We start from the raw sequence: 15585 nt of genomic DNA, 5'->3' as shown, positions 1-15585 counted from the left end.
TATGTGTGAATCTGATCCTGTCATCATGATGTTAGTTGGTTATTTTGCTCGTTAGTTGCTATAGTTTCTTCCTAGCCTCGATGGTCTTTACAATTTGGCATGTTTTTGCAGGGGCTGGTACCGGTTGTTCCTTTCCATGTTTAGTGCTTCCTTCAGGAGCTCTTTTAGGGCAGGCCTGGTGGTGACAAAATCACTCAGCGTTTGCTTGTCTGTAAAGTATTTTATTTCTCCTTCACTTATGAAGCTTAGTTTGGCGGGATAGGAAATTCTGGGTTGAAAATTCTTTTCTTTAAGAATGTTGAATATCGGCCCCCACTCTCTTCTGGCTTGTAGAGTTTCTGCTGAGAGATCAGCTGTTAGTCTGATGGGCTTCCCTTTGTGGGTAACCCGACCTTTCTCTCTGGCTGCCCTTAACAATTTTTCCTTCATTTCAACTTTGGTGAATCTGACAATTATGTGTCTTGGAGTTGCCCTTCTCGAGGAGTATCTTTGTGGCGTTCTCTGTATTTCCTGAATCTGAATGCTGGCCTGCCTTGCTAGATTGGGGAAGTTCTCCTGGATAATATCTTGCAGAGTGTTTTCCAACTTGGTTCCATTCTCCCCATCATTTTCAGGTACACCAATCAGACGTAGGTTTGGTCTTTTCACATAGTCCCAAATTTCTTGGAGGCTTTGTTCATTTCTTTTTATTCTTTTTTCTCTAAACTTCCCTTCTCTCTTCATTTCATTCATTTCATCTTCTATCAGCGATACCCTTTCTTCCAGTTGATCGCATCTGCTACTGAGGCTTCTGCATTCTTCGCGTAGTTCTCGAAACTTGGCTTTCAGCTCCATCATCTCCTTTAAGCCCTTCTCTCCATTGGTTATTCTAGTTATCCATTCTTCTAATTTTTTTTCAAAGTTTTTAACTTCTTTGCTATTGTTTTGAATTTCCTCTCGTAGTTCAGAGTAGTTTGATCGTCTGAAGCCTTCTTCTCTCAACTCATCAAAGTCATCCTCCATCCAGCTTTGTTCCGTTGCTGGTGAGGAACTGCGTTCCTTTGGAGGAGGAGAGGTGCTCTGTTTTTTAGAGTTTCCAGTTTTTTTGGTCTGTTTTTTCCCCATCTTTGTGGTTTTGTCTACTTTTTGTCTTCGATGATGGTGATGTACAGATGGGTTTTTGGTGTGGATGTCCTTTCTGTTTGTTAATTTTCCTTCTACCAGACAAGACCCTCAGCTGCAGGTCTGTTGGAGTTTACTAGAGGTCCACTCCAGACCCTGTTTGGCTGGGTGTCAGCACCGGTGGCTGCAGAACAGCGGATTTTCGTGAGACCACAAATTCAGCTGTCTGATAGTTCCTCTGAAAGTTTTGTCTCAGAGGAGTACCCGGTTGAATGAGGTGTCAGTCTGTCCCTACTGGGGGGGTGCCTCCCAGTTAGGCTGCTCAGGGGTGAGGGACCCACTTTAGGAGGCAGTCTGTCCGTTCTCAGATCTCCAGCTGCGTGCTGGGAGAACCACTACTCTCTTCAAAGCTGTCAGTCAGACAGGGACATTTAAGGCTGTGGAGGTTCTTGCTGAGTTTTTGGTTGTCTGTGCCCTGCCCCCAGAGGTGGAGCCTACAGAGGCAGGCAGGCCTCCTTGAGCTGTGGTGGGCTCCACCCAGTTCGAGCTTCCTGGCTGCTTTGTTTACCTAAGCAAGCCTGGGCAATGGCGGGCGCCCCTCCCCCAGCCTCGTTGCCGCCTTGCAGCTTGATCTCAGACTGCTGTGCTAGCAATCAGCAAGACTCTGTGGGCATAGGACCCTCCGAGCCAGGTGCGGGACACAAACTCCTAGTGTGCCGTTTTCCAGGCCCGTTGGAAAAGCGCAGTATTAGGACGGGACTGACCCGATATTCCAGGTGCCGTCTGTTTCCCTTTTCTTTGACTAGGAAAGGGAACTCCCTGACCCCTTGCGCTTCCCGAGTGAGGCAATGCCTCGCCCTGCTTCGGCTCGCGCACAGTGCGCTTCACCGACTGTCCTGAACCCACTGTTAGGCACTCCCTAGTGAGATGAAACCGGTACCTCAAGCAGAAATGCAGAAATCACCCGTCTTCTGTGTCGCTGGGGCTGGGAGCTGGAGACCGGAGCTGTTCCTATTCGGCCATCTTGGCTCCACCCCGTTAAAGTCTATGTTTAATTTTTTAAGAAACCGCCAGACTGTTTTCCAAGTGTCTATACCAATTTATATTCTCACCAGCAATACATGAGAGATCTGATTTTTTCTATATCAAACAATTAGTATTGACTGTCTTTTTGATTGGAGCCATTCTAGTGTTTTTGGTTGTAGCCATTCTAGTGGGGGTATAGTGGTATATCATTGTGGTTTTAATTTTTAGCGTCTTTTCATGAGTTTATTAGCTATTCATATGTCTTTATTATTTTATTTTATTTTTTAGAGACGGGATCTCACGCAGTTGCCCAGAATGGACTACAGTGTTGTGATCATAGCTCACTGTAGCCTCGAACTCATGGTCTCAAATGACCCTCTTGCCTCAGCCTCCCGGATAGCTAGGACTGCAGGCACATATGAGAGCCTGACTCTCATATATCTTCTTTGATGAAACGTCTGTTAATATATTTTGCTTATTTTAAAATTATGTTGTTTGTCTTATGTAGGAGTTCTTTATTCTAGATCCAAGTCTTTTTTTTTTTTTTTTTTTTTTTTTTGAGACGGAGTCTCACTCTGTCACCCAGGCTGGAGTGCAGTGGCGCGACCTCGGCTCACTGCAAGCTCCGCCTCCTGGGTTCACGCCATTCTCCCGCCTCAGCCTCCCGAGTAGCTGAGACTACAGGCGCCCGCCACCGTGCCCGGCTAATTTTTTGTATTTTTAGTAAAGACGGGGTTTCACCATGTTGGCCAGGATGGTCTTGATCTCCTGACCTTGTGATCCGCCCGCCTTGGCCTCCCAAAGTGCTAGGATTACAGGCGTGAGCCACCGCACCCAGCCAGATACAAGTCTTTTATCAGATATATGATTGTCAAGTATTTTTTCCCCAGTCAGTGGCTTATCTTGAGTTTTATTAATGGTATCTTTTAAAGTGCAAAAGTTTTAAATTCATAAAGTCTTGTTTATCAATATTTTCTTTTTAAATAACATCTGCAAAGGTGGGCATTCAAGCCAAAGTTATGGATTAAATCACCCAGGAAAAGGGAGCACAGAATGAGAATTAGAGAGGGTTAAATGGAACTTTGAGGAATCTCTGCATACGATGTCGTGGTATTGGGGATAGATCTGCAGAGGTGGAGATGGAGCAGGAGGAGCACTAGGACAGTCTTATGTCATTTAAGTCAAAGAAAAGAGTATTTTAAGACTAGGAAGAGAGTAAAAGTATCAAGTCAAATAACATGAGGGCTGCAAAACAATTCTTAGGCTTAATATAGAGAGCATTACTGTGCTGAAGCCAGATTGTAGTTAGTTGAAATGTGTATAGAAAGTGAAGAAATATTGAATGTAAGCGTAGACCACCTTTTCCTAGAAGAGTAGGATAGATGGGACAGTAGCGGGGTATGAATGAGGAGTGAAGTGAAGTTTTCTTGCCTTATTTTTCAAATTTTTAATTAGACAAGGTAACCTCTTTATTATCTTAAATAATGATCCAGGAATAATGCCACTTTTGGAAAGTGTGTGGCATTAGGTATTGATCCGTTTAAGGTCACATGAGTCTCATACCTGTTATTCTTTTTATACTTTCTCTCCATTGAATTCTTCAGAATACCTTCGAAATCTAAAAAATAAAAGTAATATGTGTACTAAAATACATGTAATAAAAGTAATACATTTCATTTTGAAAAATGAATTGTAAGCCCAAACTCTCTTATTCAAAACTCTTGGATCAGAAATATTTTAGAATTTAGAAATTCTCAGGATTTTAGGAAAGTAATCTGCTGCATATACTATAAATTATCAGATACTCCCATCGAGGCTTGGAGTAAGATCCCTTACTCAAACACGCTATTTCTGCATGGAAGTATATGTAATATTTACACTAAGTAGCATAAGTATAGTTTTGAGTAGCTTCCTGTCAGTTCAGGTCAGGTTTTGGCCCCAAGGTGTTCAATCAAGTCTTTTTTTTTTTTTTTTTTTGAGACGAAGTACTGCTCTGTCGCCAGGCTGGAGTGCAGTGGGATGGTCTCGGCTCACTGCAAGCTTCGCCTCCCAGGTTCACACCATTGTCCTGCCTCAGCCTCCCAGGTAGCTGGGACTACAGGTGCCCACCACCATGCCTGGCTAATTTTTTGTATTTTTAGTAGAGATGGGGTTTCACCGTGTTAGCCAGGATGGTCTCAATCTTCTAACCTTGTGATCTGCCTGCCTGAGCCTCCTGAAGTACTGGGATTACCAGCATGAGCCACTGTGCCCGGCCTAGGAGTTCAGTCAAGTTTTAGTGTTAAGTAAAGAAAGGGTAGAGTGGTTTTTAAAAAATTTTAATTTTGGTAGTTTTCTGAATTCTAGAACTGTGGGTTAGGAGCTTGGTGTACCCAGTGTCCTAGAATGAAAAACAGTAGTCCTTTGCTCTGGTCCTCCACAGTGCAAAGCATTGTTGTTGGAATGGACAGAATCTTCCCCATAGGCAGCCGCATGTGTCTTCTGAGAGTTGCTTCCATGTTTTGAAATAGTATGTTCATAAACATTAGCTATTATCTGTTGACTTCCTTTTTTACCCAACCTTCCCTCTTCCCATCCTCCCAATTTGGTTATGTCTGTGTTGCTTATATGAATGTAATGTTTCTACCATTGCCGTGTTGAAATTTGTTTCATTTTAAAGCCAAATTATTACATTTTCTTTGTTCTGTAGTTTTTGTTGTTATTAGTAATTGCTTTATATTTTCACTTGCATGATTTTTTAAAAATTTTATTATTATACTTTAAGTTTTAGGGTACATGTGTACAACGTGCAGGTTTGTTACATATATATACACGTGCCATGTTGGTGTGCTGCACCCATGAACTCGTCATTTACATTAGGTATATCTCCTAATGCTCTCCCTCCCCCCCGCAACCCCATAACAGGCCCCGGTGTGTGATGTTCTGCTTCCTGTGTCCATGTGTTCTCATCGTTCAATTCCCGCCTATGAGTGAGAACATGCGGTGTTTGGTTTTTTGTCCTTGCGATAGTATGCTGAGAATGATGGTTTCCAGCTTCATCCATGTCCCTACAAAGGACATGAGCTCATCCTTTTTTATGGCTGCATAGTATTCCATGGTGTATATGTGCTTCATTTTCTTAATCCAGTCTATCATTGTTGGACATTTGGGTTTGTTCCAAGTCTTTGCTATTGTGAATAGTGCCGCAGTAAACATACATGTGCATGTATCTTTATAACAGCATGATTTATAATCCTTTGAGTATATACCCAGTAATGGGATGGCTGGGTCAAATGGTATTTCTAGTTCTAGATCCCTGAGGAATCGCCACACTGACTTCCACAATGGTTGAACTAGTTTACAGTCCCACCAACAGTGTAAAAGTGCTCCTATTTCTCCACATCATCTCCAGCACCTGTTGTTTCCTGACTTTTTAATGATGGCCATTCTAACTGGTGTGAGATGGTATCTCATTGTGGTTTTGATTTGCATTTCTCTGATGGCCAGTGATGATGAGCATTTTTTCATGTGTCTTTTGGCTGCCTAAATGTCTTGCTTTGAGAAGTGTCTGTTCATATCCTTCACCCACTTTTTGATGGGGTTGTTTGTTTTTTTCTTGTAAATTTGTTTGAGTTCATTGTAGATTCTGGATATTAGCCCTTTGTCAGATGAGTAGATCGCAAAAATTTTCTCCCATTTTGTAGGTTGCCTGTTCATTCTGATGGTAGTTTCTTTTTGCTGTGCAGAATCTCTTTAGTTTAATTAGATCCCATTTGTCAATTTTGGCTTTTGTTGCCATTGCTTTTGGTGTTTTAGACATGAAGTCCTTGCCCACGCCTATGTCCTGAATGGTATTGCCTTGGTTTTCTTGTAGGGTTTTAATGGTTTTAGGTCTAACATGTAAGTCTTTAATCAATCTTGAATTAATTTTTGTATAAGATGTAAGGAAGGGATCCAGTTTCAGCTTCCTACATATGGCTAGCCAGTTTTCCCAGCACCATTTATTAAATAGGGAATCCTTTCCCCATTGCTTGTTTTTGTCAGGTTTGTCAAAGATCCGATAGTTGTAGATATGCTGCATTATTTCTGAGGGCTCTGTTCTTTTCCATTGATCTATGTCTCTGTTGTGGTACCAGTACCATGCTGTTTTGGTTACTGTAGCCTTGTAGTATATAGTTTGAAGTCAGGTAGTGTGATGCCTCCAGCTTTGTTCTTTTGGCTTAGGACTGACTTGGCGATGCGGGCTCTTTTTTGGTTCCATATGAACTTTAAGGTAGTTTTTTCCAATTCTGTGAAGAAAGTCATTGGTAGCTTGATGGGGATGGCATTGAATCTATAAATTACCTTGGGCAGTATGGCCATTTTCACGATATTGATTCTTCCTACCCATGAGCATGGAATGTCCTTCCATTTGTTTGTATCCTCTTTTGTTTCATTGAGCAGTGGTTTGTAGTTCTCCTTGAAGAGGTCCTTCACATCCCTTGTAAGTTGGATTCCTAGGTATTTTATTCTCTTTGAAGCAATTGTGAATGGGAGTTCACTCATGATTTGGCTCTCTGTTAGTCTGTTATTGGTGTATAGGAATGCTTGTGATTTTTGTACATTGATTTTGTATCCTGAGACTTTGCTGAAGTTGCTTATCAGCTTAAGGAGATTTTGGGCTGAGATGATGGGGTTTTCTAGATACACAATCATGTCATCTGAAAACAGGGACAATTTGACTTCCTCTTTTCCTAACTGAATAACCTTTATTTCCTTCTCCTGACTGATTGCACTGGCCAGAACTTCCAACACTATGTTGAATAGGAGTGGTGAGAGAGGGCATCCCTGTCTTGTGCCCGTTTTCAAAGGGAATGCTTCCAGTTTTTGCCCATTCAGTATGATACTGGCTGTGGGTTTGTCATAGATAGCTCTTATTATTTTGAGATACGTCCCTTCAATACCTAATTTATTGAGAGTTTTTAGTATGAAGGGTTCTTGAATTTTGTCAAAGGCCTTTTCTGCATCTATTGAGATAATCATATGGTTTTTGTCTTTGGTTCTGTTTATATGCTGGATTACATTTATTTATTTGCGTATGTTGAACCAGCCTTGCATTCCAGGGATGAAGCCCACTTGATCATGGTGGATAAGCTTTTTGATGTGCTGCTGGATTTGGTTTGCCAGTATTTTATTGAGGATTTTTGCATCGATGTTCATCAAGGATATTGGTCTAAAATTCTTTTTTTTGTTGTGTCTCTGCCAGGCTTTGGTATCAGGATGATGCTGGCCTCATAAAATGAGTTAGGGAGGATTCCCTCTTTTTCTATTGATTGGAATAGTTTCAGAAGGAATGGTACCAGCTTCTCCTTGTATCTCTGGTAGAATTCGGCTGTGAATCCATCGGGTTCTGGACTTTTTTTGGTTGGTAAGCTATTAATTATTGCCTCAATTTCAGAACCTGTTATTGGTCTATTCAGAGATTCAACTTCTTCCTGGTTTAGTCTTGGGAGGTTATATGTGTCCAGGAATTTATCCATTTCTTCTAGATTTTCTAGTTTATTTGCATACAGGTGTTTATAGTATTCTTTGATGGTAGTTTGTATTTCTGTGGGATCAGTGGTGATATCCCCTTTATCATTTTTTATTGCATCTATTCGATTCTTCTCTCTTGTATTCTCTATTAGTCTTGCTAGCGGTCTATCAATTTTGTTGATCTTTTCAAAAAACCAGCCCCTGGGTTCATTGATTTTTTTTGAAGGGTTTTTTGTGTCTCTATTTCCTTGAGCTCTGATCTTAGTTATTTGTTGCCTTCTGCTAGCTTTTGAATGTGTTTGCTCTTGCTTCTTGACTTCTTTTAATTGTGATGTTATTGTCAATTTTAGATCTTTCCTGCTTTCTCTTGTGGGCATTTAGTGCTATAAATTTCCCTCTACACACTGCTTTGAATGTGTCCCAGAGATTCTGGTATGTTGTGTCTTTGTTCTCGTTGGTTTCAAAGAACATCTTTATTTCTGCCTTCATTTCGTTATGTACCCAGTAGTCATTCAGGAGCAGATTGTTCAGTTTCCATGTAGTTGAGCAGCTTCGTGTGAATTTCTTAATCCTGAGTTCTAGTTTGATTGCACTGTGGTCTGAGAGACAGTTTGTTATAATTTCTGTTCTTTTACATTTGCTGAGGAGTGCTTTACTTCCAACTATGTGGTCAGTTTTGGAATAGGTGTGGTGTGGTGCTGAAAAGAATGTATATTCTGTTGATTTGGGGTGGAGAGTTCTGTAGATGTCTGTTAGTTCTGCTTGGTGCAGAGTTGAGCTCAATTCCTGGATATCATTGTTAACTTTCTGTCTCGTGTATCTGTCTAATGTTGACAGTGCATTGTTAAAAGTTTCCCATTATTATTGTGTGGGAGTCTAAGTCTCTTTGTAGGTCTCTAAGGACTTGCTTTATGAATCTGGGTGCTCCTATATTGGGTGCATATATATTTAGGATAGTTAGCTCTTCTTGTTGAATTGATCCCTTTACCATTATGTAATGGTCTTCTTTGTCTCTTTTGATCTTTGTTGGTTTAAAGTCTGTTTTATCAGAGACTAGGATTGCAACTCCTGCCTTTTTTTGTTTTCCATTTGCTTGGTAGCTCTTCCTCCGTCCCTTTATTTTGAGTCTATGTGTGTCTCTGCACGTGAGATGGGTTTCCTGAATACAGCACACTGATGGGTCTTGACTCTTTATCCAGTTTGCCAGTCTTTGTCTTTTAATTGGAGCATTTAGCCCATTTACCCTTAAGTTTAATATTGTTTTGTGTGAATTTGATCCTGTTACTATGATGTTAGCTGGTTATTTTGTTCGTTAGTTGATGCAGTTTCTTCCTAGCCTTGATGGTCTTTACAATTTGGCATGTTTTTGCAGTGGCTGGTACCAGTTGTTCCTTTCCATATTTAGTGCTTCCTTCAGGAGCTCTTTTAGGGCAGGCCTGGTGGTGACAAAATCTCTCAGCATTTGCTTGTCTGTAAAGTATTTTATTTCTCCTTCACTTATGAAGCTTAGTTTTGCTGGATATGAAATTCTGGGTTGAAAATTCTTTTCTTTAAGAATGTTGAATATCGGCCCCCACTCTCTTCTGGCTTGTAGAGTTTCTGCCGAGAGATCAGCTATTAGTCTGATGGGCTTCCCTTTGTGGGTAACCCGACCTTTCTCTCTGGCTGCCCTTAACATTTTCTCGTTGATTTCAACTTTGGTGAATCTGACAGTTACGTGTCTTGGAGTTGCTCTTCTTGAGGAGTGTCTTTGTGGCGTTCTCTGTATTTCCTGAATTTGAATGTTGGCCTGCCTTGCTAGATTGGGGAAGTTCTCCTGGATAATATCCTGCAGAGTGTTTTCCAGCTTGGTTCCATTCTCCCTGTCACTTTCAGGTACACCAGTCAGACGTAGATTTGTTCTTTTCACATAGTCCCATATTTCTTGGCGGCTTTGTTTGTTTCTTTTTATTCTTTTTTCTCTAAAGTTCTCTTCTTGCTTCATTTCATTCATTTGATCTTCCATCACTGATACCCATTCTTCCAGTTGATTGCATTGACTACTGAGGCTTGTGCATTCGTTACGTAGTTCTTGTGCCGTGGTTTTCAGCTCCATCGGGTCCTTTGAGGACTTCTCTGCATTGGTTATTCTAGTTAGCCATTCGTCTAATTTTTTTTCAAGGTTTTTAACTTCTTTGCCATTGGTTCGAACTCCCTCCATTAGCTCGGAGTAGTTTGATCTTCTGAGGCCTTCTTGTCTCAAGTCGTTGAAGTCATTCTCCGTCCAGCTTTGTTCCATTGCTGGTGAGGAGCTGCATTCCTTTGGAGGAGGAGAGGCGCTCTGATTTTTAGAGTTTCTGGTTTTTCTGCTCTGTTTTTTTCCTATCTTTGTGGTTTTATCTACCCTTGGTCTTTGATGGTGGTGACGTACAGATGGGTTTTTGGTGTGGATGTCCTTTCTGTTTGTTAGTTTTCCTTCTAAAAGTCAGGTCCCTCAGCTGCAGGTCTGTTGGAGTTTGCTGGAGGTCCACTCCAGACCCTGCTTGCCTGGGTATCAGCAGCGGTGGCTGCAGAACAGCGGATATTGGTGAACTGCAAATGCTGCTGCCTGATCGTTCCTCTGGAAGTTTTGTCTCAGAGGAGTACCCGGCCGTGTGAGGTGTCAGTCCGCCCCTACTGGGGGTTGCCTCCCAGTTAGGCTACTCAGGGGTGAGGGACCCACTTGAGGAGGCAGTCTGCCCGTTCTCAGATCTCGAGCTGCGTGCTGGGAGAACCACTACTCTCTTCAAAGCTGTCAGACAGTGACATTTAAGTCTGCAGAGGTTGCTGCTGCCTTTTGTTTGTCTGTGCCCTGCCCCCAGAGGTGGTGCCTATAGAGGCAGGCAGGCAGGCCTCCTTGAGCTGTGGTGTGCTCCACCCATTTCAAGCTTCCTGGCTACTTTGTTTACCTACTCAAGCCTCAGGAATGGTGGGTGCCCCTCCCCCAGCCTCGCTGCTGCCTTGTAGTTTGATCTCAGACTGCTGTGCTAGCAATGAGCAAGGCTCCGTGGGCGTAGGACCCTCTGAGCCAGATGCAGGATATAATCACCTGGTGTGCCTTTGTTAATCCCGTTGGAAAAGTGCAGTATTAGGGTGGGAGTGACCCGATTTTCCAGTTGCTGTCTGTCAACCCTTTCTTTGACTAGGAAAGGGAATTCCCTGAGCGCTTGCACTTCCCAGGTGAGGTGATGCCTCGCCGTGTTTGGGCTCATGCACGGTGCACTGCACCCAGTCTCCTGCAGCCACTGTCTGGCACTCCCCAGTGAGATGAACCCAGTACCTCAGTTGGAAATGCAGAAATCACCTGTCTTCTGCGTCGCTCACTCTGGGAGCTGTAGACTGGAGCTGTTCCTGTTCGGCCATCTTGGCTCCACCCCTGCATGATTTTTATTATTCATATCATTAGTTCTTTTTAGATATCCATGATTGTATGTGTCACTCCATCTTTGCTGTTGAGCTACCATGCCTGGCCCAAGATAGAGGTTTCCTTATGTTAGATATTGATATCTTATTTTAGCATTTATTTGTAGCATGTAATGACTGGTTTTACTGGTTCTACGTAATGTCATAAATGACATAAATGACTGATTCTCTGTCCATGTATGTTCATGTATCTTGATATACTGGTGACTCCCAGTATGCGTTTGTGAACATGTCTTTGGTATCTTTTTTTTTTTTTTTCTTTTTTTTGAGATGGAGTCTCACTCTTGTTGCCCAGGCTGGAGTGCAATGGCGCGTTCTTGGCTTGCTGCAATCTCCGCCTCCTAGGTTAAAGTGATTCTTCTGCCTCAGCCTCTGGAGTAGCTGGGATTACAGGTGACCACTACCATGCCTGGCTAATTTTTGTATGTTTAGTAGAGACTGGGTTTCACCACATTGGCCAGACTGGTCTCAACCTCCTGACCTTGTGATCCGCCCGCCTCAGCCTCCCAAAGTTTTGGGATTACATGTGTGAGCCACCACCCGGCCTATGTCTTGGTTTCTTAAAGGCATGTGAAGCTCAGTCTGTCCACATTGAGCTTACCTCCTTCCCCTGCTGCTTTTCTGTGCATCTCTGTTGTGTCAGTATACACCCAGAAATGATTGGACAGTTTAGATCCCTCACTAGGTTATGTTAGTCCTGCTTCAAATAGCCTCACTTCTCCCTCCCTGTCCGCTGCTTTAAGTCTGGCTTTGATCATTCAGTGCTGATATCTATAACTGATCTCCTCACTCCTCTTCCTGCTTTTTCTCTTTCTGTTTCTGCTAGCTGCTGTGCATGGACTTCTCATTTTTTACATGAAACGTACTCCTTATAAAGACAGGCTTAGCCTGAAGTTGTTGATTCTAACAATACCAGTCAGGATGTTAAGATAGAATATACAGCAGGGAGGAGCAGGGTGCTGCTGGAGTCTGGCACCCTGCAAACAAGGGTACAGGGAGGCATGTGAATTCTTCCTGGGGTGGCTTTTTCTCTGAGATGCTGCAACTGGCATTTGTATTCTCCTAGCTCCCTACATTGTTATCTGTATTTGTCCAAAGCATTGTTGTTGGAATGGGCAGAATCTTCATTTATGTTGATCATTTGGAAAGCGCATAGAACAGTTTGACTTTGAAGCCATACTGGTTGTCTTCAGGATTGGCCTTTCCTAGCACTCTCCTTTTAGAAAGGGGATTGTCAGCCTTGCTTCCTCTCAGAGTCAAGCTGCTTACGTATTGTACATAAATGTTAGAAAGGATTCAAGGTCCCAGTTGTGTAATCTGTGTTTGACTGAGGCATAGGGGGTCAGAAAATAATTCTGGAAAAACAAAGCAAACCTGCAAGTTTTTGTGATGCAGTGAGAGAAATCACTGCAAATGCCTGGAAAAGCCTGCCAGCAGATGTGCTGATGTTAAGAGCACCTACATTTCACTCTTGTCACCCAGGCTGGATTGCAGTGGCATGATATCGGCTCACTGCAACCTCTGCCTCCCGTGTTAAGCAATTCTCCTGCCTCAGTCTCCCAAGTAGCTGGGATTACAGGCACCCACCACCATACCTAGCTAATGTTTTGTATTTTTAGTAGAGATGGGGTTTTGCCATGTTGGCCAGGCTGGTCACGAACTCCTGACGACAGGTGATCCACCCACCTTGACCTCAGAAAGTGCTGGGATTACAGGTGTGAGCCATGGCGCCCAGCCTGGACGCAGTCTTATTTGATCTTCACAGTAACACTGTGAACTGAGTAGACATGATTACCCTTCTTTTTTACAGACGAGGAAACTAAACAGCTTAGAAATTCATCGTTTTGCCTAACATCCACAATTAGAGCCAGGATTTGAACTTAGGTTTCTGATTGCTGACTTTGTACTCTTTCTATCGCCTTCTTAAAACTGGAAGGGTGAGTGAGATAGGGCAACAGTAGCCATCTCCATGTCATCTAGATTAGTTAGATTAGGGATAACACAAAGGAAAAATTAAAATTTTCTCTATCTTAGTCCTTTTACTATTTCTATGGCTTTTAGTATACTCAAAAGTTCTGCAACCAGCACCTTAGTCAATTTTAGAATATTTTCATTATCCTAAAAATAAATCATTGAAGCCACTGCTTCCTCCCATTTACCCATTCCTACCCCAGCTCTTGGCATGCACTGCTCTACTTTCTGTCTCTATAGATTTATCTCCACTGGGCATTCCATACAACTGTCATCATGTAATATATGGTTCTTTGTGACTGGCTTCTTAGTATAATTTTTTTCTTTTTTTTTTTTTTGAGACAAGGTCTCACTGTATCACCTAGGCTGGAGTGCAGTGGCGCCATACCGGCTCACTGTAGCTTCAACCTCCTAGGCTCAAGCGATCCTCCCAGCTCAGCTCCCTGAGTAGCTGGGACCACAGGCATGCGCCACCACACCCGGCTAAGTTTTGAATTTTTTGTAGGGATGTGGTTTTGCCATGTTGCCCAGGCTGGTCTGGAACTCCTGGGCTCAAGCGATTCACCCACCTTGGCCTCCCAAAGTGTTGGCGTTATAGGTGCGAACCACCACACCTGGCCTACTTAGCATAACTTTTTAAGGGTTCATCCATATTGTGGCATGTGTCAGTACTTTATTTCTTTTTATTGCTGAATATGATTCCGTTGAATGGTTATAGCTTATTTGATTTATCCATTTATCATTTGATGGACGTTTAGGTTATTTCCACCTTTTGGCTATTATGAATAATGTGATACAAACATTCATGGACAAGTTTTCATATGAGGAGATGTTTGCATTTCTCTTTGGTGTGTATACCCTGGGAGTGAAGTTGTTGGGTCATATGATAACATGTTTAACCTTTTGAGAAAGAGCCAGACTATTTTTCACAACTACTGCATAGATCCCCACTAGCAGTATATGAGGGTTTCAGTGTCACAACATCCTTGCTAACACTTAACTGTTTGTCTTTTATTATGAACATAATTAAAGTAATATCTAATAGTTTTGATGTGTATTTCCATGATGGCTAATGATGTTGATTAACCCATTTTTCATTGGGTTATTTGTCTTTATTATTATTATTATTATTATCATTATTTTGGTAGAGATGGGGCCTCACTATGTTTCACACACTGGTTTTGAACTCCTGGCCTGAAGCAGTCCTCCCACCTCAGCCTCCCAAAATGCTGAGATTAGAGGCATGAGCTACTTGCACCTGGCCTTGCCCTTGTGTTATTGAGTTGTAAGAGAGTTGTTTATATATTCTAGATACAATTCCCTTATTACATATATGATTTGCAAACTTTTTCTTCTATTCTGTCAGTTGTCTTTACACTTTTTTTTTTTTTTTACATTTATAAATAGAGGTTGAGTCTTGCTATATTGCCCAGGCCTTTCTTGAGTTCCTGGCCTCAAGAGATTCTTTTGCCTTGGCCTCCCAAAGTTCTGGGATTATAGGTGTGAACCACTATGACTGGCTGTCTTTTCCTTTTCTCAGTGGTGTCTTTTGAAGCACAAAAGTTTTTATTCTGATGTGTAGTTTGTCTGTTTTTTCTTTGTGTGAGGAAGAGATCCAAATTTCTTTTGCTTGTGGCTATCCAGTTGTCCCAGCACCATTTGTTGAAAACAGTACTCTTTCCCCAAGAAGTGATCTTGGCACCCTTCTTGAAAATCAGCTGACTATAGATATGAGGGTTTATTTCTGGGCTCTAAATTCTATTCCATTGATATATCTATTCAGATTCCAATACAATAGTCTTGATTACTGTTCCTTTGTCGTAAGTTTTGCAATCTGGAAATGTGAGCTTTCCAACTTTGTTCTTCTTTTTCAAGGTTGTTTTGGCAGATCTGAGTCCCTTGAATTTCATATAAATTTTCAGATCAGCTTGTCAAATTTCTGTAAAGAAGTCAGCTCAGTTTTTGATAGAGATTGCTTTGACTCTCTATATCAACTTGGGAAGAATTGCCATTTTAACAATATTAAGTCTTCTGATCCATGAACACGGGACATCCATTTCCAGTTTCTTCAACAACCAGCTTTGGCAGTATCTCTTCTAGATGTGAATGTTCATGTTAGGTGTGCTGTATTTTGCAAGTTAGCATTAGTCAAGTTGAAGCCCTCATGCCTGGATTGTCAGGCATAGTACTGAGGTTTAACTGTTACTCTATGTAAAGATTAATTTAGTTGATATAAAAGATGTCTGGAAATTATGCAAAGAAAATAATGTAATATATGATTTATATTTTTCATGTATATCTTCACATAAAAAATGGCATGGCCTGTTTTATGGTTTGTTTGTAAACTCATTTTTATCCTAAATATGTGTGGCATAGGAGGGAGATTGTTTCAGGCAAACTTACAGGTCTGTTGCTTTGTGGTGGTGGTACATATCAGAAGACTAACTTCAATGGCAGTGAGGAGGGATGTCCTTCAAAACCGCAAAAAATTTGAGACCCTCTTGCATCTGTGTTTCTGTGCTATAAATAGCCCTTCTCAGGCTTGTCATGGGC

General features: G+C 41.8%; 1 protein-coding gene and 1 long non-coding RNA gene across 8 annotated transcripts in view; one reads left to right on the top strand and one right to left on the bottom strand.

The window, feature by feature from the left end:
• The window catches only part of MARCHF8 (membrane associated ring-CH-type finger 8), a 157138-nt gene that overhangs the window by 54768 nt on the left and 86785 nt on the right, over positions 1 to 15585 (top strand). The gene's annotated exons all lie outside the window — the stretch shown is intronic.
• LOC129480868 (uncharacterized) lies at positions 3563 to 15544 on the bottom strand. The gene is made up of 3 exons (XR_008657172.2): positions 15436 to 15544; positions 10943 to 11014; positions 3563 to 3745 (listed from the first exon to the last, which is right to left on the bottom strand). It is a non-coding gene; the product is annotated as an uncharacterized lncRNA (long non-coding RNA).

The sequence above is a fragment of the Symphalangus syndactylus genome, chromosome 4, assembly GCF_028878055.3.
Source record: "Symphalangus syndactylus isolate Jambi chromosome 4, NHGRI_mSymSyn1-v2.1_pri, whole genome shotgun sequence".
Classification (NCBI taxonomy): Eukaryota; Metazoa; Chordata; class Mammalia; order Primates; family Hylobatidae; genus Symphalangus; species Symphalangus syndactylus.
Note: the sequence above shows the minus strand (reverse complement) of the source record. Positions and strands in the feature narration are given on the sequence as shown.